This window comes from Epinephelus lanceolatus, chromosome 11 (genome assembly GCF_041903045.1).
Source record: "Epinephelus lanceolatus isolate andai-2023 chromosome 11, ASM4190304v1, whole genome shotgun sequence".
Lineage (NCBI taxonomy): Eukaryota > Metazoa > Chordata > Actinopteri > Perciformes > Serranidae > Epinephelus > Epinephelus lanceolatus.
The window spans coordinates 22746383-22764909 of NC_135744.1; the positions used below are offsets into that span (position 1 = coordinate 22746383).

Consider the following 18527-nt stretch of genomic DNA (forward strand, 5'->3'; position numbering starts at 1 on the left):
GACAATTTAGAGTCATCAGTTAATCTGCATGTCTTTGGACTGTGGGAGGAAGCTGGAGTACCTGGAGAAAACCCATGCTGACACAGGGAGAACATGCAAACTCCACACAGAAGGGCTCCCCCACCCCCGGGCTCGAAACCACTGCACCACCATTATTCCACCAAACTTCAGATTACTAATTTCAGTGATTTCTGTTGTCTTGCGGCTACAAGCTAGCTCGCACTTTTGCCAGTGTTCAGGGAAGCACCTACCTGTCAGCACCATTGTGGACTGTAGTGGCAGCAGCTGCTTTCAAAAACATTTTGCTTTTGGGTAGGCTCTTGCAGATAGGTAGTTGTTAGGGCGGTTACTGCACCGGCAGTGTAAAAGAAGAGTTACCTCTGTTATCTTGCTAGTGTACTGCAGTTGGTTCCCAGGGAAGTATGGCCTGGGAGCCGCGCAGTTTGCTGTCGGATTTACAGAGTGGATGATGAAGTTGTTGGAGGGTAAAACAACAAACGCAGACTTTTTGGCTCATTGCCAGATGATGGCAAGCAAACAACTATCAGGACTGTGTTGCTTCCACTCCAAAAATGCAGCTGCAGGCTACTGGCAAGCTACGCTGTGTCGTCTCTGAAGTGTTATTTCATTTTTCTTTTGAGAGAAAAAAGGGGAAAACCCTGTGGTTTATTCTGGCATGTTGACTAAAATGTTGGTGACATTCTTATGTAAAGACAACAGACAATATTGTGGTGAGCAAAATGATTGAAGTCATGTCTATATTGTAGTCGATAACCTAATCATGGTATAAGGCTTTTTTTGCTTCCACGATAGCCTGAAGGCAAGAACAGTGTAGTGAAGAAGTGTCATGAGCAAGTCAAGATGTAGACAGATGATTTGATATTGAGTTATCTCACCCAGGTAAACAGGACAAGCAAGTTTATAAGTGTGATGTTTACACATGCATAGGGAGTGTCTTTGGAATGATTGCTCGGTGTCTGAGGTCTGACCCATTGTTATCTCTTTGTGGACTCTCGTCATCATACGGGCTGCATGGAACACACCCACTACTGTATGAACGTCAAGTAGCTCTCATGCCACAAATCTGTGCGCTGTTGCAAACTCAAAGGACGTAGAGCGCGGATTGCTCCTTTTAGGTTGGACAGTAATTCTACTCAGTGGCATTCATACTATGATGTTCCATTGTGGAAAATCACTGAGCTCTGTTAAGTGGTGGTCTTTTTATTCCCTGGCGGTTCTCATGCATGCTATGCTAGAGTTTCTATGGAATCCGCCCACTCTCTGTACATGCAGCCAGCCAGGCAGACAGGAAAGCGGCTGAAGTTTCTGCCATGTAGCTCTGACTGACTGTTTATCAGACAAGAACTTTGACACCATCTGAGCAGGAAGTTTGGCCCTCGAGGGAGCCCGGGCTCTGAGAACGATGAAACAGAGGATGAAGCACATGAAATATGCAAGAAGACTGTATCTTTATCCGCTCCTACTTCTTTATTCCTGGTGAATCCAGGACAGAGCAGTTTCTTGGGAGAGAATGGGTGGCTGTGACTGCTGCCAGGGCGCACAGTTCAATACGTCAGTAACATCTTGTTTGGCTTGGGCCAAAGTGTGCATGCTTACGTCCAACTTTTATAGAGGAATTAGTTTTCTTTGTGTTCATCGTGTTAATGAATTCCACACGATTAGGCAGTATCATTAACAGCAAAATGAAAGTATGAATGTGAAGATTTTGATCTCTCCTTTTTGCATACATGACAAGTAGACGAAAGAAGACATTTTAAGACAAAGGATGTATGAAATTATAAACAACATTTCTCACTATTTTCTGATATTTTATCGACAAAATTGCTAACAAAAATAGTGCAGGGTTTCCCACACATTCATTTATTTGTAGAGCACTGCCACAATATCAGCATTCGCTGATACAATATTGATTCTTTGGACAACCATATGATATTTGGTGATAACACAAAGTCTGTGTATCTACTCAAGGGCTTGCGATCAATATTGTTTTTATCAATAAATATCCTCATTATCTTCTCCGTGACTGCTTACCATTATCTTCCTGTCACTAGGTTGCTAGCACTATGTGAACGTTTAGGAAAGAGGTGCGCTTGGACAAAAATAGTGACAAAGACGTGGTGTGAGAATTCAAAAATAAAGGCATGTCCTTAAGATGAAGCTATGTATCAATGTTTACACTTTGCATTGTTGATATTGATCATTGATTTATCATTCCTGACAGATGTATCGTTACTCATTATCATTACTCCCTTACTGTGACACAACTTAAATATATCAGAAAAATATATTTGTTAGTGTTTTAGAAACCAGACTGTTCATTTTGGAGGTTGACCAATGATGAATTTTTAAAGGCAGATATAGTAATGATAGTTTGGAACAGGAAAAAGCCAATTAATTGGCCGATATCACGCCCACCCCACCCCCCAAAATTTTTTGACAGTGTTGGAAATGAACTGAACATCTAAGTCAAAGTAATTTATAATTAACTCTGGAACTGAACATCATCAAACCATTAAAAATCTAGGTGGGAGTGATTTTTATTTTTATTATTTTTCAACCTGAGATTCTCAGGTACACAGTGACATTACCTTGACTTTGTGTATGGAGCCTCCATGCAAATGTTGCGCTACAGTGCTCGACCAGTTGTTTGCTAAAATGAAGAACAGTACACTGAGACACAGTCACACAGCAGAAGGGGCCTGCTGCTCTGGAGCTGTACCCACTGTTCATTGAACACAACCCTCCCCTATTCAGCTCTGGTTGATGATGTACGTCCCTCGTGACTGGTGGAGGCTGCACAACCATCTGCCACTATTGGAGCCAAGGTCCACTGATAACAATAGTTTTAAAACGTCCTGTTGGCGCCAATTGTATGGCCAAACTAATTAATTGGTTAACCTTTAGTTCATTTTTGTTTAAGTTAGTAATGAGACATAAAGTTTTAAAAGTAAAATTAAAGTTTATGATGTGAAGAAAATTGCATATGCAGGTTAAATGGTACTTATAAAAAGTTTTGAAGTGTGAATATTGTATCAGATATTTAAATGGGGGATTGAACTTCCCAGCCTCTGCTCTCGGATATGAACTGTCACAATTAATGAGCCATGGTCTCATATTAAGCAGTTTTGTTTTTTTTTTGTTTGTTTTTTGTGAAAGTTTGAGAACCCCTGCTGCAGAGGCCTAAAAGCCAGGCAAACAAGCTATTGATCTATGTCCAGATCAAAGGAAATTATCCACTCAGCACTTTCCTCACAAGCTCTGCTTTCCTCTCATCTTGAACGTAAAGATGCTGATTTAAGCAGCAGCTCTCATTTTTAGGCTATTTCATATTCAGATGCCGAGAGGTAGTTTTTCTATGTTTTGGTTGAGGAATTATATCATACTAGGAGGTTTTACTATTTTGAGCACATCAAAGTCTCCACACAAAGGCAGCTGGCTCAATAGTCAATAGACAAACACAATACATACATGAACTATTGCTTCCCAGCTCTAGGTTCACGGTTCTCCTTTCCCAGGAGTGTAATTCAAACCATTTAAAGTCTGTTAATATTTGTACAGCTGGAGGCATTCTAGTGTGTTTTGGCATCTTGCTTTGCTCACATTCAGCTCTCACAAATTGCTACTGACTGCAGAAAATGTCACACATTTTGCTGTATTGTTTTGTGTGAAACCAGGCTGCAGGTTCCCCAGTGCTGCTTCTGGGAAGGAGGTTTGCGTCCTGTTGCGTACTAGTTTCAGATCCCTTCAGACTAAAGGGGAAACCCAGAGGGAGAGCAGAGACTGTCTCACAGCATGGGACACAGACTAATCCCACACTCTTCCCGTTTCACTTTTAGCTGAGATAATGACTTTGCACACACAACGCTTCCTTAGACCCAGGTGCTGTACAGATGCTGCAGAGCTGCCGACGTGGTCAGGCACAATTAATACATTAATACATGCATCTAAGCACCACACATTTTTGCACATATTACTGTCTGATATTAAGTGAAATGTTTCTTGATTAACAGTATGCTAGGGCTGCAACTAGATAATTTACTAGGTTATTCTTTCAGTCTGTAAAATGTCAGAAAATACCAGTGAAAAATGTCCATCCCAGTTACCCTTAAGTCTAGGTGACGCCTTTTTTTTTTGTCCAAAATCCAAAATTATTTAGTTTAATACCATATAAAACAGAAAAAAAGCAGTAAATCTCCACATCTGAGAGCCTGAAAACAGCATTTTCTGCCATTTGTACAAAAAATTAGACTTTTTTTCTGTTGACTGACTAATCATTGTAGCTTTACAATACACTGCACGTTTATATAGCAACTGTAATTTGTTCTGGATTCACTAGCTGGAGCGCAGATGTTGGTCAGATGTTCAGCTGCTGTTATGATAATGTGATATCAGAAGCAGCAGTAGCAATGCATCAATATCACACCGGCAGAAGCAACAGAAAATATCTACTTGTGGTTGTAAGACCTTTGTTGTCAGTGACACATTATGATAGGTATCCAGCTGTTTTATACTTCATCATATGTGGTTGTCGTAGACTAAAATAACTAATTAAATTACATTTTCTCGTGTCAATCCATCTTTACATTGTCTTGTTGCTGAGCTTCAAGATGGCAGGAAACACTCACCCTCAGATACATTATCAGTAATCCATCAGGAAAAATAAATTGACTGCATGAAATCTTGTTTGGCTTGTGCCCCAGCCAGTTCATATTAAAAATTTATAATATGATGCAAAACAGTTTGCCATTCAGTACATAAAAAACCCCAACTACAACTCCCGGGAGGTGGAGCTCCCACCACCAGGGTTGTGCACAGGTGTGTTGCATGCTGCCAGTGATTAGACTGAGGTTTGTTATTTTTACCAGTCTGTCAACTCCAGGGTGGGGGGAGCCCCTCTGTGCGGGGTCTGCATGTTCTCTCCGCATCAGCGTGGGCTTTCTCGGGGTACTCAGGCTTCCTCCCACAGTCCAAATACATGCAGGTTAGGTTAAGTGGTGACTCTAAATTGATCATAGGTGTGAATGTGAGCGCTAATTGTAATTGTGATGAAATAGGACCCCATCTTATGGTAAATTTACTTTCACTTGTATAGCACCTTTCTTGTCTTCCTGCCCTTTAAAGCCCTTTAACACTACATATCACATTCATCCCTTGACACAGACATTGTACACTGGTGGCCAGGGCTACCATCCAAGGTGCCACTTGCTACTTGTTGCAAACTGTGCAATACATACTGTAATGCCAGCTAACTAAACTCCTGTTTCCAGGAGAATTAAAATGCTCCTTCTGCACTTCAGCTCATAATCTTTGTCTTTACCCACCATTTTGTTGCGAGTGCCAGATCGGTACTGCACACGTGCAACTCTCAATAAAGATGAGAAGGAAGCAAGATGGCCCACTCCTTAGCTACATCCATCATCAGCTCTAAAATGATGAGTTTAATTTTTTATTACTACTCCTGCACAATCGGGCACGTGAGTTGAGCTCGGCTTGGCGTGTTACTGGCCCTGGGCAATCAGGCAATTTTTATTGTCAACCCTGCTGTTAAATCTCCCACTGAAGTTATCTAGTGTTGCATGTTCAGTGCACAACTTAATCCTCTTACAGACATCTTTGAAATGAAATGACAACACTGACAGTTATTCCATGCAGCTGAGGGGAGTTTAACAACAAAAAGAGACAGCTGTGACTGTAAACGAAATACAACTTTACTGAATCTTTCTTTATTTTGACCAATAGTTTTTGGCGCATTGAAAACTGGGACCCATCCATCGCCAGATGGCTTCGTTTTTTAAATAGATGAAGCTTTAATTAAATAGTTGGGTTCATATGTGTATTTTTATGGGAACAGCTACACAGCATAGACCAGTAATGTAGCATCAAGAGCAAATAGTATAGAGTGGAGCCAAAATATCAATATTCTGTCCAAATACCGCTGAATCCTCAAAGATGTTTGAAGCTGACTTCATGTTCCAGTCAATATTTCATTCTGCACAAACATGCAGCTTGACAGTTTTAATCCTACAGTATCTTTACACTTTGAGCTAATTTTGTGGACAGTTTTGGTCAGTATCATAAGAGTAGCTGCTACTTTTAATGGTGATGGAAATAACAGTAGGCTATTCTAAGCCACACACTCATCATCATCGCACAATTTACATTTGTTTTCACGTCCTGTGCGATGATGTTGTGTCTGTGGAGACTCTGACTCAGTGCTCTTTCCTGTGCACAGACTGAGGGAGGAAAAAGGAAGACAATAAGAAGCAGGCGGTGCTTAGGAGCTTCAGAATGCCTGCTGCCACCTCCAGCCCTACGTCTTTATGTTCCGTCATTATTTATTGATGTTTGGCCTGTTTCATACTCCAGGCGTGAGCTGTTTCCTTTTTCCTCAGTCACCCTTTCTGTAAGTGTTTAGTTTCAATTTATTCAAAGGATCTTGGCAGTATAGAAACTTATTCCAGTTGGAAATTCTTAGAAATGTCCTCATAAATTAAGTTGGCTGTTTTTATGGCTGAGAAATAATTATTATACTGGTAATTACTGGTTTGCTTTTCCCAAGTCTCTGTTCCATATTGGGACACTTTAAATCGTTTTATTGTTCGTATAAGTGTTGTGTTTTCACTGTGATCCTACAGGTTTATTGGCACCTGTATGCAACATGCTTCTGGTAAAACTCCTCTGTAGGATGATAAGATAAAGAAAGATTAAAAAAACAGACAGTTGGTGACATCATGTGTATGGGAGGAAGCACAAGGCTGTATACTATTCCCAAAAGTGATATTTGTTTTCCTCAGACGGTAGGCTTTAGCCATGCTAGCGACATGGTCCTATGGAAGGTAATGTCGGTTTGTCGGTTGCTTCGGTCCACCGATGTGATCCAAACTGGAAATATCAATAACTGTTGGAAAGTTTGCCATGAAATTTTTGTGCATACATTCACGACCAAGTCTGACTGACTTTGGTGACATTTTGTACAGATGTATGTGACACCCACTGGATGAATCCTAATGAATTACAGGTAATCCCCTGATTGGTGGTGCTTGTATTCACTTATCCAGTGATGTGTCTATACATCTACTAAATGGGTTGGCACAAAACTTTGTACATTGGGCATTCTTGTTTCCCAGATGATGAATCCTAATACCTTTGAATGTTAATGATATTTTCTTCTAGCACTGCCACAGTGTGGGATTTTAGATAGCATGTTGGTGTCTCTGATGCAAAAGAGGCGTGATGTGCAACACAATGTGAGGTAAAGCATTCATCTTGGACAGAGCTTTCAAACAATACCAACAGAATGACATGGCAATAACAATCCGTTACTGTCCCTGTTATATGGTAGTTGATCTCATCCTCTGCCCAGAGCACAAGGAGCTCCCGGACCTTGGTGTCTTTCCAGTTTGTGGACATTTGCTGTTCTTCTTCATTGAGTTAGCTGCTAACTACTGCTAGCTGCTTTTTAAATCTCACAGTGGCAAATTTGTTCTTCCTATGGTGATAAAGGCATGACCCGTCCTACTGTACTTACTACTGTGCCTAGGTTTAGGCATGAGTAGTGAGATTAATTTGGGTAAGGGTAAGACAGGGCAGCTGTGGCTCAGAGGTAGAGCGGGTCGTCCACCTATCGGAAGATCAGCCGTTCCATCCCCGGCTCCTCTAGTCTGCATGTCGAAGTATCCTTGAGCAAGATACTGAACCCCAAATTGCTCCCAATTGCCTCCTGTGAGAGTGTGTTAAAACTGAGTAGCAGGTGGCACCTTATATGGTAGCCACCAGTGTATGAATGTGTGTGTGAATGGGTGAATGTGACTCGTAGTGTAAAAGCACTTTGAGTGGTGGGATGACTAGAAAGGCACTATACAAATGCAGGTCAGAGGCAGAGTAGGGTACATCATGCCATTGCCATCCTAGGAAAAACAAATTCGCCCTCCGGTGGGTGCCGTATTTTGTAACGATACCAAGTATAAATCCCGCTTAAAGTGATGCACGTCACGCTGCGGCGTAGGGTACGGTACAGGCTCAGCTCTGTCAACGCAGAACCTGCAATGTAGGTATGGCGTCGATTAGACACAGAAGTTTAAATCCCGCTTAACACGTCATCGAAAGATCACACATGTCCTGTTCTGCCACTTCACACTTACTTCACGTGTTTTTACCTTTTATACAGGGTGGTGAGGTGAAATAAGCCCTGAATAGGCTGTGTAAAAGGGGCTTTTGAGTGTAAATCTGCTATGTCTCGTCACCCCAAAAATACATGCATTTTTTCGTAAACAAACACAACATGTGCCATGCGCATTTTCCTCCCTCCCAACTCTACTAAAATTTGGTCTCCCTCATGTTCCTGGCCTCAGCTTGGCACTAAATTGCGCATGGCCTGTCAGGTATAAGTGGCTCTGTTAGTCCAGTCATAAACAAACAATATTGTTTTAATCATGTTGTTGTATTTCTTATTAATAATGCAATACAGGTAGGATTTAACACTGTGACACCTTTGACACAGGTTGCTGATGTAGGCTACTTTTTAATTTACCAGAATGTGTCATAATGACAAATGCCAGATCATCTGGTCTTAAATGAAATCCAACTAAGCTGGTACACCAGACTGCACAGGCAAAACCAGATATAGACCCAGCTCCACCCACCAAACATGATATTTAAAATATGCTCTCAGGAATTTTAGTTGAGGACTTCAGCCATCCATGAAGGGTAGAGCGGAATAGAAAACCAAGTCAAATTTGTCTACTGCAGATAAGAAAAAAATAAAAATTGGTTAACCTCATTATTAGAACTATGTTTTAAGTGTCAGGATACATAATTTCAACAGAGACCCTCTAAACATAAGAGACAAGCATTTGCTGCGGTCATGATGTAATTCACAGTTGTCACTAAGACTGGCTGTGAACAGTCACAACGTTTAGACAGCAGTTGACAAAACTGCAATAAGATACTGTTTGCTTGTAGCAACGTCACAGAATCGGTGTTGTCGAAAGTGTGCAGCATCAAATCACACCCAAAATCAGTATCTGCAGCAGAGTGTGAAACAGCATGTGGTGCCTAAAAAAGCTTTCTGAACTGTTTCTCAACCCGTAGCAGAAAGCTGTTTTTGTGGTGGTGTAGGGGTGTGGTCGGACCAAGTTCCTCAGTTTACCACTTGCCACAGGCTGAAGCCTGTTTCATCCCGGACCAGCGTGCAGTACACTTTCTACCCACACGCTCTACGGCCTTGGCATGCCGCACGTTGTGGGATCCAAATTAGACCAGAATGGTGGAGCATAAAATGCAGACCCCTCCACAAATGATCCACCCTCACATTAAGAAGTGTTTCTCAGACAAAGACCAGCTTTGTAGCTGCTGTTTATGCCCCAACAGCCCACAGATCACTTTCGAAATAAAGAACTCATAACAATGTCATAAATCAATCTTTATTTTTCAGACTTCCACCAGTCAGACATGACTCGGACATAGTGCACAGAAAATTTAACAAAGCAGCACAATATTTTGTTGTACATGGCTGTGGTTTTTAATATAGAGGAATACAATGGCACTGTTGTGTCTTGCCTACAAACCACAAACACACATGGGCTCAGGTTAAGTCAAACTGCAAGCCACTGTCCTGGGAACAAAGTGCAGACACCTGCATTTCTAACGGCAGTGGTTTTGGCTGTGTGATTATAATAAAAATGATTACCCTCATTTCAACAGTGCATGGCCCAGTAGTCTCAAAGCCATATGTTCCTCCTCCTTCTGCTCCTTTCTCCCGCTTTTACTGCGTGTTCTTCAAGAGTTCGAAGAAGAGTGGAAAAACTGTGAGAGGAGAAAAACATGCTCATGGCTGAGTATCTGTCCTTCTCTTCCTTTTTGTATGAGAGAGAGTGAAAGAGGCAGCGGCACATACAGCACAGCGGTTGGCAGCCTGCAGTACTTCCTCATCCTGGCTGTTGTGTTGAGACAGACAGCCGCTGCTCCTGACCCTTTTCGCCCTCAGACTCTTCATACAGCTCAGCAAAGGACGGATATTTTGGTCTGTTGTGCTTCAGGGCACTCAGGCAGAGGGCAGTCTCTAGGACAGCGTCCAGTGACAAACACGTGAGTGAATTGCACCACTGTTGTTTTTTTTACTGTAGCATTTTTTCTAACACCAATCTGTCATCACCCTCTGTCTCATTACTCATTTAAGCTCTCGAATATGTTGTTTATCTTCAGTCACTGCTTTGCAGCCATAGAGTTTGTTTTGAATTCAAGATGTGATTGGTGATTGGAGTAGGAAAGTTTGAAATAGGAAAATCTGAAGTCAAGTTTATATATTGAGTTAGGAAGAAAGTGACTAAGAACATCTGCTGCCGGTATTTCTGCCAGGTTTCTCACATTTCTGTCGACCGCTGGAAATAAAATTCAGAAAGGGAAATGTGCCTGGGCCAAACTTTGCAACCTGTGAAATATTCTGTGCAGGCATAGTATTTATCCAAGGTTTTACAACCATGGCTGACCAGAGGTTTGCTGTTTTTAGGTTTATCTTATGCTTACAGTATGTTATATTAAAGCTTATGCTAGCCTTTTAAAAGCTAACCAACAAGCCAGGCAGGAAAAAACACAGGAGGATGTGATGATGACACACAGTGACTTTCAATCTATATCCTTTTTAAAAAAAATGCAGTCAGGATCATAAAAGATGCTTACTGCTTTTAGTGGTCTGGTGTAGGTTTGCATGAATATGTGATAAAGCAGACATTTTCATGCCCATGTCGTGTTGGTAAAGAAAAGCTTAGCTGTAAATCTTAGTTTGGTTTTGCTTTGATGTGTGTTGCAATGCTTGACTATTTCTGATTTTATTCTCTGGACAGAAGCAGTGCAGTCACACCTGAATGCACTTTGCTTAATTAAATGGGGGGCCAGTAATTACTTTATTTTAGGGTCTTTTTTATATCAATGTGTTGCTCTCCAGAAGGCTTCCAGCGGCAGTCTGTGTTTCTGGTGTTAAAAGGTGTACATCGCTTACATTACCTGCTGGCTATGGTTCGATTTTTTTAATCAGTACAATTTTAAACTTAATGTCTGCTCCGTTCAGCAGCAGCAGAGATGCGTCACAGAGTAGCAGGGGTCAGATTTAAATTATAAGGAGAGTTGACCAACAGGGCGAACGATTTGTTTTCAAGTTGAAATGCAAAATTGTCTATTTGGCAATATTACAGATTTAGACCCGATGCTAATAGTGAACCTGAAGTTAATGACGGAAAAGGAGTTGGTTAAATCGCTAAGAAGTTGGAGGTGTAGGTGCAGCCTGTCACCTGCAGCTCCTCAGCTAGCGGCTCACTGTGGCTCCTGACTGTTTTATTGCTCACTGCAATATGTAAAATGATCCACTGTCCTTGCTGCAGCGGCTGCAGGTTTGATTCCAACCCTGGCCCTTTGCTCCATGTCATTCCCTCTCTCCTCTCTCCTTCCCTCATGGTAGTACTGTCCTATCTACTGTCCCCCCCCCCCAAAAAAAAAACACTTTAAATGATCGTTTTTGATGAATGATAGCAGTAGTTCTAACCTCACTGACAAAACACTTTGCGCTTCCTGGGACTCCTTCATTATAAAAGTCAACTCGTGTTTCGGAAGTTAATGCTTTTTATTTTAAGCTGCAGCAGTAGGAAATGTTTGGTTTGCATCATCAGTAAAGAGTGTCATCAACGAATACCTTTTCCTGTAAAACGTGGTGTAATTGATAACACCGGTGTTGTTACATGTTTGTTATCGGGTGGAAATATTTCCTCACCATGGCATCCCCACTTTGCAGTACTGTTCCTTATGTTTTTAAACTTTCAAATTTTTGTCGTGTATGTTTTATCGTCAAAATACTATTTTCTCATGTCCTTCTAAAAACATTTTCCTACGTCCCCTAACATAAGTTTCTGCCTGATGGTGTTCTTGGATTTTGGCCCTAGCAGACCCTCTTTCGCACTCCTGATTTCCTTTCAGCTTTCATCAGGAGCGGCCGTCCTGCCACCATTTTGGTGGCTGGGGTCTACTAAGTGCCTAATGTCAATAGTTTTGCTCAGTGTGCTGACTTTAGTCTGGCTCCTCTCCTGAGACCAATCCGGTAAGGTTGAACTTACCAAACCACCATGAAAGCTAAGCAACATACTCTTGTGGTTGCCATGTTAGTTTGGATCAGAAAGACACAACACAAACAAACTAACAAATAGAGGTAGTGGTACACCAAAAACTCCTGTGTTCTGCAAAGTAAGATTACAGTTTTTGTCAAAGGAGTCTGATGGCTTTGACAAGAGCGATATAACGGCTTCAGTTACCCGTCGGAAAGGGCTAACACTGACTATGGATAATAACCTCATACAACCCCATTTCAAAAATACCAAATAACCCTTCCACTTATTATTATCATTATTATTGTTATTATTATTATTGTTATTATCTATGCTCACTGCTCTAACCCACGTCACAGCTTCTTGCTAATGTGTTATGACCCAGCTTGTTGAGGAAATGTAAAACCACCAAAAAATGTGAGGCAGACTTCAAAGGGAAAGGGCCTGGGGGTTCAACACAAAGAGATAAAGGACTCTAGCTACTAACTTCCTAAAAGAAACGAAAACATAGAATTAAAAACCTCACAGTAGTGCCTTACTGGATGGAGAATAGGGATGGGAATTGATAGGATTTTATTGATATCAATGCCATTATCAATTCTGCTTATCGATCCGTTTCTTTATCGATTCCGTTATCGATTCCTCCTGTGAATTAATGATATCACCTCCTGTTGTTTGTAACCCAATACATCTGCTTTCAGAACGTTTTATTATGAACCATAAAGCCATGGTCTAGTTTAGAAAGATGATGAGAAAGATTTGGAAAAAAAGCATCTCCAGCCTGAGTGTGTCAACACCATGCAGCTAGTGCAGCTATCTCAGGTGAGGCAGCTAACGCAGCTAGCCCAGCATATTATAACAACAAATAGCGTGCAAATCTACTCAACTGCCCTCATCTTACCATCCTTGGTGTTCCCATGAAATCCGACAACAGGAGTGGGGATGTGCTGAAGCTCCAAACTGGGCTAGCAACTCCAAGGAGGCTAACAACAACAGCGCCCCGCCCGCTGTCCACCTGGAGCGGGAATGCGCCGAAGCTCCAAATTGGGCTAGCAGCTCCAGGGAGGCTAACAACAACAGCGCCCCGCCCGCCGTCCACCTGGAGCAGGGATGCGCCGAAGCTCCAAACTGGGCTAGCAGCTCCAGGGAGACTGACAACAACAGCGCCTCGCTCGCCGTCCACCTGGAGCGGGGATGCGTCGAAGCTCAACACTTGACTAGCAGCTCCAGGGAGGCTAACAACAACAGCGCCCCGCCGGCCGTCCACCTGGAGCGGGGATGTGCCGAATCTCCAAACTGGGCTAGCAGCTCCAGGGAGGCTAACAACAACAGCGCCCCGCCCGCCGCCCACCTGGGGCGGGGATGCAACGGTGCTCCACAGTGAGCTAGCAGCTCCAGGGAGGCTAACAACAGCGTGAAGTGAAGCTATGGCTTTGACCGCTTCTGTCTCTCCGCCATTACGTCTTCTTTGTTGTTGAACGGGCTGCTGACTGACAAGCATAGATTCGGCATAATGAAAAGAATCGATAAGGGAATCGTTAAGCATAAAGGCTAATGATGTCGATGAATTGGACCAGTTGGAACCGGTCCTTAACAGGAACCGGTTCTCGATTCCCATCCCTAATGGAGAACCAAAAACAGATAATACAAAGGATTATCTACATATGTGGTGTAATCAGTTTTTACGTCCATGTCTGAATGAATTAATTCATTCATTAATGAATGCCTTTATTGTCATTGCATTTGAAATACAACGATGTCTGGCCAAGCCCCTAGATACATTTTCGAGTACCCTAATACTAGCCCCACATAGTATATGACCGTTAACTTCTACCAGCTAGAAACAACAACTAGAGGCACACTGGCGAGCAAGTGTGCCTCTAGTTGTTGTTTCTAGCTGGTAGAAACAACAACTAGAGGCACACTGGCGAGCAAGTGGGTATTTCCATTTGAAAAAAACAGAAACAAGTGTAGTTGGAGTCGACCTTTCAGTGCCACCACAAGAAGGAAGCAGGTTTTGCAGCCACTTCTTTGCAGGACTACAGGTTCCCCCTCTGATGACAGATTTTTTTTTTTTTTTAATCTCTGTGTAAATGACAGGATGTTCACGTTATACATAGTTCCTGGTGATAGGAGGAAGCATTGCACTCCCATCTGCTTCGTATTCTACACAAACACACACTAAATAATTAAAGTGCAGTGTACATGGCCTGCCCCACACTGTACCAGGGCAACCTGCATTTAATGTCAGAGAGTGGTCAGGATTGGTTAGCTTGGATTTCCCTCTGTTATCTGAGGCGATTTGTGGTTGTGGCAAGCCGAGTCAGCCAAGAAACATATTCGTGCAATGGATGTGTACATGCAAGAAGGTATTTCCTCTGTAACTGTTACATAGTAGTGGGTTTGCACTGAGTAATTACTGGTTTTATCTCAACATCTGTCCTATTTTTGCTGAACAGCAGTTTTACCTTAAAATAATTATATATATGTGGATCTGTTACAGTAAAGAATATAAATAACACTTTTTCAAAATACTGGATCTATATTTATCTGTACTCTCAGAGGTAAATTGATATTAATTATCTGTTAAACATAGGTCTCATACTTCATGTGAACGCTTCAACAGTTTGGTTTGAAAGGACATACTGGTTGTTTTTTATCGTGCATTTCTAAAGATTACTCCCACTTTTGGCTTTACTGCCTGGTATTTTTCACTGTTAGTAGTTATAAGACATAATATATATATATATGAATATATATATATATATATATATATATATATATATATATATATATATATATAATATCTTTCACTATAGTTGTTTTTGACTGACAGTTGCCACAGGCACAAATACAGTTTCTGAAAAGATAAATAAACCAGCTAATTTTTTTAATGTAATCTTGAAAAATGGGAGATTGAACTTAGAAATAGCATGTTGTAATGCAACATACTCATACAGCGGTTCGTATGATATCCAACAAGTCAGCACCCCACAAATGACATAAACTTCTTAACATAAAGTTACAACCTTGTTACCAAGGTTAGGTTTAGGCAAGTAAATTACGTAGGTTAGATTAGGCAAAGAAACATGATAATGACCTACCTTAAAATGACTCACATTTACACGGTTCCAAACACTGGTCTCCTGGGTAAAAGACCTGTGTTTTGTGCTCAGAAATAGAATATACTGTATTGTCATATCACCGTTTGTATGATATTCTATGAATAAGCACCCCACGAATAACATAACATATTTAACGTAAAGTTACAAAGGCTAGGTTTAGGCAAGTAAAATTATTGTGATAAGGTTTCGGAAAAGAAATGTGGTTGGGCATCCTTATGTTCAGGCAAGTTAAGTTATTCAGGTTAGAAAACATGGTGATGACGAACCTTGAAATGACTCAAAGTTAACTCAAAGTTCACACCGTTCTGAACACATGGGGTATTTCCTGTGTGCTTTGAACCATCCACCACCCCAACCTGCCTCCTTATGGGGATTGCTTCCTCCTTTACTCCCATCAGTGCATTGGTTACGTGATCGCAACCTTCCAAAATGCGTGGGTTATACAGAAATTACTGGCTCATGATTACATGGGGTATGTTATTTTGGTGCATTACTCTATCATAGGAAAACATATGAACACTGCATGAGAACAGCCTGCTTAAAAGGATAGTGTACCCAAAAATGAAAATTCAGCCATTATCTACTCACCCTCATGCTGAGAGAAATTTCAGAGTCCTCACAACACTTGCGGAGATCCGAGGGGGGAGTGGGTAGCAGCACAACAGCACACCTAATGGCTGACGGCGCCCCAGATTAAAATGTCCAAGAACACATAATTGAAACCACAAAATATCTCCATACTGCTTGTCTGTAGTGATCCAAGTGTCCTGAAGCCCCGACATAAAAAGTTGTTTGGAAAAACGTCATTTAAACTGTTTTTAGCCTCATTGTAGCCTGTAGCTCTAACTGCCTCTCTGTACACTGCGCTGACGTGTGTGCGCTTGCGCAAGACTTTGAGACATGGGCACCGCCTTCATGTGTGTTCACATGCTTTTGCTGGTCTCACGCGCAAGCGTGCACACGTGAGTGCGGTTCACGTTTTAATCTGGGGCGCCGTCAGCCATTACGTGTGCAGTTGTGCTGCTACCCACTCCCCCTCAGGTCTCCGCAAGTGTTGTGAGGACTCTAAAACTTCACCAGAGCCTCCCTCAGCATGAGGGTGAGTAGATAATGGCTGAATTTTCATTTTTGGGTGCACTATCCCTTTAATGTCTCAACTTTCTTGATACGATCTGATTTGGTGAGCTATTTACATTATGTATGAGTATTGATCTTCCATGTGTGATAGGAGCACATTTCCCTCTCCCTCATGTTTGTATCAGATCAGATGTGTGTGAGAGATTGTTTCATCCAGGACGAAAACTGACAACACTTGGTCATGACTGCCAGTGCTCTCTCTTTATCTCATTTCAGCAGTCCAGTCTAGCAGCAACTGTCAGAAACAACTTGAGAAATTCCTCCACCGCACTGTCCCATTTTCAGCCTTTACATTCATCTTCCTGGTTTTGAAAGCAATATAATTAAGGCAGATGACAACCCATTACTTATGACTGTGGTGGCTACAAATTATATTTGGGTTTCCAACTTGACTTTTTCTTTTTTTTAAAGCGAATTCCGTGTTTAGCTTTTTACCAGCTTTGTTTAAGCCATGATGTCATCATCGTACATATTTGTTTTGTCACACCATGCAAGCTGTAGTCATCTTTGTCAGTCGAGTTGTTTTTACAGAAGGATGCCCAACTCACACCATGTGTCCTAAGTCTTTGCTAGTTCAAGTTTAAAATACAACCTGCAGTCTGTCTCTCAAAGACTTTTGGGTTCCTAACTAGGCCATTGTAAAGTAAGTGGGACAGAGTTCTGGCTCCTGAGGATCATATCTCTGCAGAGGGATATGGAGAGGTCATATTTGCACAACTGAGTCCTGCACTGGTCCAAAGAAGGTGAACATAAAGTAGATTAGACTTAACTGGCTTTTGATTTAGAGCATTTTTCAAAAGGGTAACTTTGCTGTTTTTTCAACCTAGAGCCTATTTTCCCATGTTTTTGTGTCTAAGGGACACAAAAACTTAGCCACAAAACAGGCGGCAATGTAACCACTCAGGGTAATTAAGATTTTTTAAAATTGGTTGTGGCACAGTCCTCCGTAGATGGTGCATGAGTTACAAGCATGCACAGGTGCATTACTGCTCAGCTTGTGTGTTGCAAAATGCTCTGCCAGGTGGTGTACAAACAAAAAAGTCTATAGATAAGCAAGAAGTTAACAAGGAAGAACGTTACTGGAAAATTAAGCTGCCTGGCAAGAGTAGTAAGCGCCAGTTTATCGAGTAGCCACTCTTCGCTGTGTGTGGTCTCTTACTAAAGAGTCGTAGAGACATCTTTACAGGCGAAATTTTCTCGGCCAGCCTTCCCTGTTTAAGTTCTTGGTTGAACTGAAAAACCCCGCATGCGCAATGGGTGCCTAATTTTTGGAGCCCTCGTGCTCGACACACAAGGGGTGATTGTGTCATTTTCTGGTGCTTGTACCTTGTGCTGGGAACACTATTGCAAGCATACACCATGCCTTATGCGCCGTCAGTTTACAGCTACTAAAATTGCTTGGTTTTGCCACTGACAGGCTCAAACTGCCTTACAGAATTATGGAAAGGATCCCTACAGAGATAGACCATTTTGTTAAAGAGTATGATCTTTTTGTTTAACCAGAAACAGCCCAAAAATTTCCATCACCAAACCTGCGAGAATTTTAGTGTGTATAAAGCCAGCATATTCTTACATCTAACTGGGTAAATTAAAGGTTTATTTCAACCAAACCATAGTGGATTGATTGTTGAAACAGTGGAAAGACAAATCAAGACGGCTTTTGTGTGTTTTATTGTGGTTCTTTTGACTTTGAATGAAGAGTGTGTTATGATATTTAAATGGACTTTGTTGGGTTTGGTGATGGGGATTTCAAGGCTGTTTCTGGTTAAATAAAAAGGATCTTACTCAAGGAAAAGTCCGTCTCTGGAGGGGTCCTTTCCATAATGTTGTCAGACATTTAGATTAATAATCTGAGCCTATCAGTAGCAAAAACAAGAACTTAAAGTGGACATTTGATGGTGCATCATTGATTATGCATAATTGCTCCTAGTGTTTCGTTTTGCTCAGTACTGGACAAGTTTCAAAAATTGTTGTTCCCATTAGTAACTACATTAGTCAGTCAAGTTACCGTTGAAGGCATTTGTTTTCAAACATTACATCATTGTTTCACAGTTGCCTGATCAAATTGATTCTACGAAATGTTTGGTTGTTGCTTAGTTCCCTCTTATTACAGGAAAAGAAATGATTATAACCTCGAGGTGGACATCCTCATTTT

General features: G+C 41.5%; 1 protein-coding gene and 1 long non-coding RNA gene across 4 annotated transcripts in view; one reads left to right on the top strand and one right to left on the bottom strand.

The window, feature by feature from the left end:
* specc1 (sperm antigen with calponin homology and coiled-coil domains 1) overlaps positions 1 to 18527 on the top strand; it is a 145950-nt gene that overhangs the window by 8324 nt on the left and 119099 nt on the right. Inside the window, exon 1 of one of the 3 annotated variants that reach the window (XM_033645754.2) lies at positions 9972 to 10107. The exons of 1 other annotated variant lie outside the window; for it this stretch is intronic. The gene's annotated coding sequence lies outside the window, so the exon portion shown is untranslated. Of the gene's footprint in view, positions 1 to 9971; positions 10108 to 16213; positions 16335 to 18527 lie in introns of those variants that run through there. One more of the 3 variants, XM_078172363.1, reaches the window with a different exon arrangement.
* On the bottom strand, positions 9430 to 10042 carry LOC144464658 (uncharacterized). The gene is made up of 2 exons (XR_013492326.1): positions 9917 to 10042; positions 9430 to 9825 (listed from the first exon to the last, which is right to left on the bottom strand). It is a non-coding gene; the product is annotated as an uncharacterized LOC144464658 (long non-coding RNA).